Here is a 9522-nt window from a genome sequence, read left to right on the forward strand (position 1 = left end):
AATGAATAAACCCCTTTAACAGTGTCCATTAATTAGAATCCATGTAATAATTCACATTTTCCTGTTTATTATTTTCAGTTTTTAACAAACTTGTTCAAAATAAGATCCTACCTCTGTAGGACTATATTAACACTCAATGACCAGGCTAGCTCAGCTATATTTGAATTCTATCTAGTGACTGATTCAGGCTCTGTAGAGGTACTATTGAATTGTAAAACAATCTAAAATGTAAAGTGAATTTTCTGAAGTTGTGCTGTCTGAATATATTCTCATCTGTTGTATGACTTGATTATCTGACATAGAAATGTATAATACATTTTTGCATTTGACCTAAATCCATTCAATATTGTTGAAAACATTATTCTTTATGGGAAGTCTATATTAAGTGAGTACAGTAGGATACAGTAGCTATTTTATCTATGGAGCAGCTTTCTTTTGCGAGGAGTCGTTTCCTTGGTAACAGGCAAGGGACGGAAAAAGACGCTGAGTGCAAAGTTGTATCTGCAAGGCATATTTTGGCCAAGATACTAACGAATTGGACCCTAACCCCATGGGCCCTAACCCTATGGGTCTTAACCCTATGGGTCTTAACCCTATGGGCCCTAACCCTATGGACCCTAACCCTATGGACCCTAACCCTATGGACCCATGGACCCTAACCCTATGGGCCCTACCCCTATGGACCCTAACCCTATGGACCCTAACCCTATGGACCCTAACCCTATGGACCCATGAAACCTAACCCTATGGACCCTAACCCTATGGACCCTAACCCTATGGGCCCTAACCCTATGGACCCATGGACCCTAACCCTATGGACCCATGGAACCTAACCCTATGGACCCTAACCCTATGGGCCCTAACCCCATGGACCCTAACCCCATGGACCCTATGGACCCTAACCGTATGGACCCTAACCCTATGGACCCTAACCTTATGGACCCTGTCCCTATGGGCCCTAACCCCATGGACCCTAACCCTATGGACCCTATGGACCCTAACCCTATGGACCCTAACCCTATGGGCCCTAACCTTATGGACCCTAACCCTATGGACCCTAACCCTATTGGCCCAAACCCTATAGCCCTAACCCTATTGGCCCAAACCCTATAGCCCTAACCCTATGGACCCTAACCCTATTGGCCCAAACCCTATAGCCCTAACCCTATGGACCCTAACCCCGTGGACCCTAATGCTGTGGACCCTATCCCTATAGCCCTATCCCTATGGACCCTAACCGTATGGGCCCTAACCCTCTGGACCCTAACCCCATGGACCCTAACCCTATGGACCCTAACCTTATGGACCCTGTCCCTATGGGCCCTAACCCCATGGACCCTAACCTTATGGACCCTATGGACCCTAACCGTATGGGCCCTAACCCTCTGGACCCTAACCTTATGGACCCTGTCCCTATGGGCCCTAACCCCATGGACCCTAACCGTATGGACCCTAACCCTATTGGCCCAAACCCTATAGCCCTAACCCTATGGGCCCTAACCCTATGGACCCTAACCCTATGGGCCCTAACCCTATGGACCCTAACCCCGTGGACCCTAATGCTGTGGACCCTAACCCTATGGACCCTAACCCTATGGACCCTAACCCCATGGGCCCTAACCCCATGGGCCCTAACCCTATGGACCCTAACCCTATGGGCCCTAACCCCATGGGCCCTAACCCCATGGGCCCTAACCCCATGGACCCTAACCCCATGGGCCCTAACCCTATGGGCCCTAACCCTATGGGCCCTAACCCTATGGACCCTAACCCCATGGGCCCTAACCCCATGGGCCCTAACCCCATGGACCCTAACCCCATGGACCCTAACCCTATGGGCCCTAACCCCATGGGCCCTAACCCTATGGGCCCTAACCCCATGGACCCTAACCCCATGGGCCCTAACCCCATGGACCCTAACCCTATGGGCCCTAACCGTATGGACCCTAACCCTATAGCCCTAACCGTATGGACCCTAACCCTATGGACCCTGGTCTAAAGTAGTGCACTATAAAGGCAATAGGGTTCCGTTTGGTACACAGACACAGTGTCATTCCAGAAGACTCAACACTATGCCCTAATACAGTATCACCACCTTGGGGCTCAGTCTGTCTTTCCTTTCTGCAAAGCCACACTTAAATGAAAAACAATAACATTTCCTACAGAACAGCAGCACAGTGGCACACCACCACAGTATCCACCAAATATTATTTTGGGTTAATAGGAACCATTAGAACTCAGTTTTTGCCGAATATTACTGTGCACAGCATGCAACCCATTATTATTGGTCACTACTGTTGCAATAGTTATGAAATAACAACGGTACAACTTTACGTGCTCAGTCCTCTTGTGACCAGAAGGATCGTAGAATCGGAATAACAAAGCATATGCCATTTGATGGTGGTTACTCTAGACCACAATGTTATGCTTGACCAGTCATTCCATGTTAAGCATCTTATAAATATATTAACTAGGCCCCTGAGAGACTATTGTTACGTATTGTAGCTACCCAGTGGATACAGATCCATCCTGCATCTCAAATGGCACCCTATTCCCTTTATAGTGCACTACTTTTGACCAGGACCCATAGGGTAGTGCACTACTTTTGACCAGGACCCATAGGGTAGTGCACTACTTTTGAACAGGGTCCATACGGTAGTGCACTACTTTTGACCAGGGCCCAGAGGGTAGTGCACTACTTTTGACCAGGGTCCATACGGTAGTGCACTACTTTTGACCAGGACCCATACGGTAGTGCACTACTTTTGACCAGGGCCCATAGGGTAGTGCACTACTTTTGACCAGGGCCCATAGACTAGCCCCAGTTGTTTTGGAAGGATAATATCCCCCTTTTAACGATCCACTTAAACATATTTGTTCAAACAGACGTGGCAGAGTGGGACTGATTTGATTAACAAGTTTGCATATTTGTCAATTTACATATGTTGTAGTGTGTTATTTACAAAAAGAAATGTCCCTTTTTCAGGACCCTGTCTTTCAAAGATAATTTGTAAAAATCCAAATAACTTCACAGATATTCATTGTAAAGGGTTTAAACACTGTTTCCCATGCTTGTTCAATGAACCATAAACAGTTAATGAACATGCACCTGTGGAACAGTCATTAAGACACTAACAGCTTAGGTAGGCAATTAACGGTAGGCAATTAAGGTCACAGTTATGAAAACTTAGGACACGAAAGAGTCCTTTCTACTGACTCTGAAAAACACCAAAAGAAAGATGCCCAGGGTCCCTGCTCATCTGCCTGAACGTGCCTTAGGCAAGCTGCAAGGAGGCATGAGGACTGCAGATGTGGCCAGGGCAATAAATTACAACGTCCGTACTGTGAGACGCCTAAGACAGCGCTACAGGGAGACAGGACGGACAGCCGATTGTCCTCGCAGTGGCAGACCACGTGTAACAACACCTGCACAGGATCGATCGGTACATCCGAACATCACACCTGCGGGACAGGTACAGGACGGCAACAACAACTGCCCGAGTTACACCAGGAACACACAATCCCTCCATCAGTGCTCAGACTGTCCGCAATAAGCTGAGAGAGGCTGGACTGAGGGCTTGTAGGCCTGTTGTAAGGCAGGTCCTCACCAGCAATCACCGGCAACAACGTCACCTAAGGGCACAAACCCACCATCGCTAGACCAGACAGGACTTGCAAAAAGTGCTCTTCACTGACGAGTCGCGGTTTTGTCTCACCAGGGGTGATGGTCGGATTCGCGTTCATCGTCGAAGGAATGAGCGTTACACTCTGGAGTGGAATCGATTTGGAGGTGGAGGGTCCGTTATGGTCTGGGGCGGTGTTTCACAGCATCAGCGGACTGAGCTTGTTGCCATTGCAGGCAATCTCAACGCTGTGCGTTACAGGGAAGACATCCTCCTCCCTCATGTGGTACCCTTCTTGCAGGCTCATCCTGACATGACCCTCCAGCATGACAATGCCACCAGCCATACTGCTCATTCAGTGCGTGATTTCCTGCAAGACAGGAATGTCAGTGTTCTGCCATGGCCAGCGAAGAGCCCGGATCTCAATCCCATTGAGCACGTCTGGGACCTGTTGGATCGGAGGGTGAGGGCTAGGGCCATTCCCCCCCAGGTGCCTTGGTGGAAGAATTGGGAAACATCTTACAACAAGAACTGGTAAATCTGGTGCAGTCCATGAGCAGGAGATGCAGCACTAAATAAAACTGACTGTTACTTTTGACCCCCCCTTTGTTCAGGGACACTGTCATGGACGTCGTAAGGATTGGACCAAAACGCAGCTGGTAAAGTGCTCATCTTTTTTCTTTATTAAAGAAAACACTTAAACAAAATAAACTGATGACGAAAACAGTCCAGTAAGGTGCACAGACTATACTGGAAACAACCACCCACAAAACACAAGTGAAAACAAATCCAACTAAATATGGCCTCCAATTAGAGACAACGACAACCAGCTGTCTCTAATTGGAGGTCATTGCCAAAACCCCAACATAGAAATAGGAAACTAGATATACACATAGAAATAGAAAATATAGAACATAAACCAAAAACACCGAAACACATAAAACAAATCCCCCTGCCACGCCCTGACCAAACTACAATGACAAATAACCTCTATTACTGGTCAGGACGTGACAGACACATTATTCCATTTCTGTTAGTCACATGTCTGTGGAACTTGTTCAGTTTATGTCTCAGTTTTTGAATCTTGTTATGTTCATACAAATATTTACACATGTTAAGTTTGCTGAAAATAAACGCAGTTGACAGTGAGAGGACTTTTTTTTTGTTACTGAGTTATTATTGGAGCTTTTCGAGTTCACTTACTCCCTCCTCTCTTGGATTCTTTCTACTACAGCACTGAACATAATGTAAGTGTGGCAGATCCGGCCCTTGTTAACACTGCCTCTCTCGCGGGGAAATATCTATTTGACGTTTGCAATCTTTCACACAGACAGTTGCTTGTACAATTTTCCACCAGTCTAGACTTGGCTTGGCGCCTAATGGGAACAAAGATGGCTGCCTTGATCAAAGTATAATTCACAGCAAAGTCTCTGATATTGATAAGACGGGGGTCTGCAGCGACGAAGCTGTTCCGTTGCGTACAGTAAATTGCTTTAATCTCGGGGTGTAATTTATCACTCTGCAGCACGATCTATGACAGGGTGAGGGGAGGCTCACAACTGAAGTCAATCTCAAAAGGAAATAAACCAGGAAATCCAATCCTTTTCCCCTAAAGCTGTTTTGCCAATACTTGTAGAGGAAGTAGAATAGAGAGCCAACACTAAACAATACGTACGTGCATTTATTATCTTATTTCTCCTTTATTTTTTATATTTAAAACATTGATATGGATGTTGATTAAACACCTGTAGATGTCTAAATTCCTTTAAGACCAGGCATGTTATGTGGTTAAACTATGGGAACCCTCTATGCAGCCTTTAGGAAGATCAGTATACAGTAGCGGTCTACATGTGCCAAGGGTTATAAACTAATATGTGCTTATGTCATGACAAGTGGAAGATGTGGTGAACCCCCCCCCCCCCTAAAAGATTTAGATGCACTATTGTAAAGTGGTTGTTCCACTGGATATCATAAGGTGAATGCACCAATTTGTAAGTCGCTCTGGATAAGAGCATCTGCTAAATGACTTAAATGTAAATGTAAATGTAATGTCTTAATAAAGGGATTTAAATTATAATGTAGACAGAATCTTACAGCAGATGTAGCTTCTGTCTTAGCCTAATGATACTGCTTACAGTTTTATATCTGCCAAGATTTCTACATCTCTGACCTTTCACTATACGTAGCCCTCGCATTCATCACAAATAGTAGTAGAATTTCTAATCATTCAGGAAGGGAAGGTGCATGGTGGTTTGAGATGTGATGTTGGTGCTGCAGGGAAGACATCATCCTCAAACTGCTATTGATGTGAATGTCAAGAACAGCGAGACAGAGCGAGGCACACAGATCACTAAAGGAATGCAGAACAAAGCACTCACTGTAATTAGCACTCCCTCCCAACAACTATGACATCACCGCCCGGGTTCTGATGGAACTGGGCAGGAGAGAAGATAAACCAGCTGCGCAACTGGTTACACACAGTGTTATTAACATACAATGTTTTAAACTTAGATATTTCAGACACATTGACATACGTGATTAGATTGCGCAGTGTTCATTATTACTGTAATTATTATTCAACATGTCCTCAACTGGGATTTGAACTCACAATCTCTTGGAGGATGATGGCCTTCCGATCTTTCTGCTACACCACCATGTCAGCGTGTCAATTATCAGTTAATCTGACATTTCTCTCATCATTGATTTCATTGACTTATTTAAGCAATTTTAGTATTTTTTTTGCATAATTGTCTAATGTTGGTAGGGCATGTTACTCTGTTTTACTGTTACTCCTTAATAAATCATAAATACATGTTTTTAATGAGTGTACTGTTAGCAGAACTGAGATTTACTTTGAAGAGCAAATTGTAGCAATACAGATGAAATCAGTTATTAACAGAGACGTGGAGGTGTAACAGAGACGTGGAGGTGAAGCAGGAACAGAGACGTGGAGGTGAAGCAGGAACAGAGACGTGGAGGTGTAGCAGGAACAGAGACGTGGAGGTGAAGCAGGAACAGAGACATGGAGGTGAAGCAGGAACAGAGACGTGGAGGTGAAGCAGGAACAGAGACGTGGAGGTGTAACAGGAACAGAGACGTGGAGGTGTGGCAGGAACAGAGACGTGGAGGTGTAACAGGAACAGAGACGTGGAGGTGAAGCAGGAACAGAGACGTGGAGGTGTAACAGGAACAGAGACGTGGAGGTGTAGCAGGAACAGAGACGTGGAGGTGAAGCAGGAACAGAGACGTGGAGGTGTAACAGGAACAGAGACGTGGAGGTGTAGCAGGAACAGAGACGTGGAGGTGAAGCAGGAACAGAGACGTGGAGGTGAAGCAGGAACAGAGACGTGGAGGTGTAACAGAGACGTGGAGGTGTAACAGGAACAGAGACGTGGAGGTGTAGCAGGAACAGAGACGTGGAGGTGTAGCAGGAACAGAGACGTGGAGGTGTAACAGAGACGTGGAGGTGAAGCAGGAACAGAGACGTGGAGGTGTAACAGAGACGTGGAGGTGAAGCAGGAACAGAGACGTGGAGATGTAGCAGAGACGTGGAGGTGTAACAGAGACGTGGAGGTGTAGCAGGAACAGAGACGTGGAGGTGTAGCAGAGACGTGGAGGTGTAACAGGAACAGAGACGTGGAGGTGTAGCAGGAACAGAGACGTGGAGGTGTAGCAGGAACAGAGACGTGGAGGTGTAACAGGAACAGAGACGTGGAGGTGTAACAGGAACAGAGACGTGGAGGTGTAACAGGAACATTGGAATGCTATAAACCAAGAGATTGTGAGTTCTAATCCCAGATGAGGACATGTTGAATATTAATTACTGTATAAATGAACATGCGCAATGTAATCGTGTGTCAAATATGTAAGTTGAAAACGTTGTATTTTATGTGCAGTGTGTGTAACTAGTTCCACAGCCTTTTGTTTAGGTAAGATTCCCAAATAATCATTTGTAGTTGAATGAACATATGAGACAATTTTAGCAAACGCATCATTTTTACATTGACTGAATTTTTGCCAAAGTTTTTTTCAAGTTTGGGGCAACTAAAAATGTCAAGTTCAAGTAACAATTTGACTGAGAAGTTGAGTAAAGCAAAAAAAGGCTGTGGAACCAGTTAATTATTAATTAAAGAGATGATCCTGTACTTTTGTGTACCTTTTAGCCAGTAGTTCTGGAAAGTATCACTCACCAGCCAAAAGTGGTCCCCTGGAAATTGCGTACTACGTCACGCATGTATTAAGACCATTGGGCCAGTAACCGAAAAGTTCCTGGTTCGAATCCCAGAGCCGGCAAGGTGGAAAAATCTGCTGTTCTGCCCTTGAGCAAAGCCGTTAAACCCCAACAACAACTGCTCCCCGGTGCTGATTTAGAGAGGTTGGGTTAAACGCGGAAGACACATTTCGGTTGAATGCATTCAGTTGTACAACTGACTAGGTTTTCCCTTTTCCTTCCCTCTCTCTCTGCTGTGTTCACCTCATTGGATAACACTGGGCAGACCTTTTGCTAGCTGTCACTCAAATGTGAGGAGCTGAAGCTTATTGGCTAGAACTCAATTCACTTTCAAACTAGGATTTCCTGGCTTACTGAGGTAAGACAGCAATTTTGCTCATAGATAATATATGTATGAACAACACACATCCAGCTCAAAGTGGGAGGTTTAAAAAAATACTTTCTTAGTCTCCAAAGTACCGGAGCATGTCTTTATTAATATTTAGTTGAAATAACTAGATATTTTTAACAAGGCACGATAATACAAACTGACAAATGACTACTGAACAGATACAAGTACACATACAGTATTATGTGGAGACATGTTGGTGACGTCCTATAGTGGACCCCCCACAACGATACAGACCTATAGGCCTTTAGGCAACATATGGATTCCACTGTTTATGGTCGAATGATCAATTCATGCATGATTTATTCATTTCCCTATAACGCAAAGGATTGTGGGAAAATCATTGAACTAGATTAAGATATATTGCCTTGCTGCATGGGCTAGAACCAAGATAGCATAATTCAGAAAGGATTTGCAAAACCGTGTTAAATTAATCTCAGCACATTGTTCTACAAGGGGAAATTAGTATTTATCAGGGACAAATATTTACATATATTATGCAAAAATAATGCCCTACAAAAGCTTCTGTTTGCTTGATGACTCATCAAGTAGCTGTATGATTTTCTCTGGTTGAGATGGACTTCCTGTTTGCTGCATCTGTTAGTTCTGCCCCCAGGGCAATCCAGATGGGCTGAGGTGGCCTTAGAACAATATAGACAGAGGAGGAAAGAGGAAAATAACCACTCAACGCTGCCGTCATAACGTCTCTAACATGCTCAATATCCCATAAGGCCGAGCCTCGGGTTTCATATTTCTATACGTATGTGACATAATACACATCCAGTGTGAATCCAAGTACTATACTATATATGTCACATCTTCCTCCAACTCGTGTAGCTACAACAGCAAATGAGAATGTCTTACATTAACTGTTATGTAGCAGTATGAATCAACTACAGTACATGTCTGAATCATAAGTATCTAGCTACAGCTAAACTCTATCTACTCCTTACAGTCTAGAGGTAGATTGGAAGTGTGGACGAGGCGGTTACTGTTTCAGCAAGCGTGCTATTTTACAGTGGCCTGGCAGGCAGGTTCCCGGTCAGCTCACTAGGAGCCCGTCTCCTCTCCTCCCTCTGGGCTGTTCAGATCTGTTTGATAGCATTTAGCAGGACAAGTACATGTCAACTGCAGCTGACCTCGCCAATTATCACCTTGACAGAGAGCTAATGACAGGATTCCTATTCACTGGTACTGCTATAGGGAACCTGATAGTGGCTGGATAGACATCACTCACACCATAGTCATTGACCAATGTTGACATTTTTTTTTACGAGGTA

This window comes from Salmo trutta, chromosome 3 (assembly GCF_901001165.1).
Source record: "Salmo trutta chromosome 3, fSalTru1.1, whole genome shotgun sequence".
NCBI classification, from domain to species: domain Eukaryota; kingdom Metazoa; phylum Chordata; class Actinopteri; order Salmoniformes; family Salmonidae; genus Salmo; species Salmo trutta.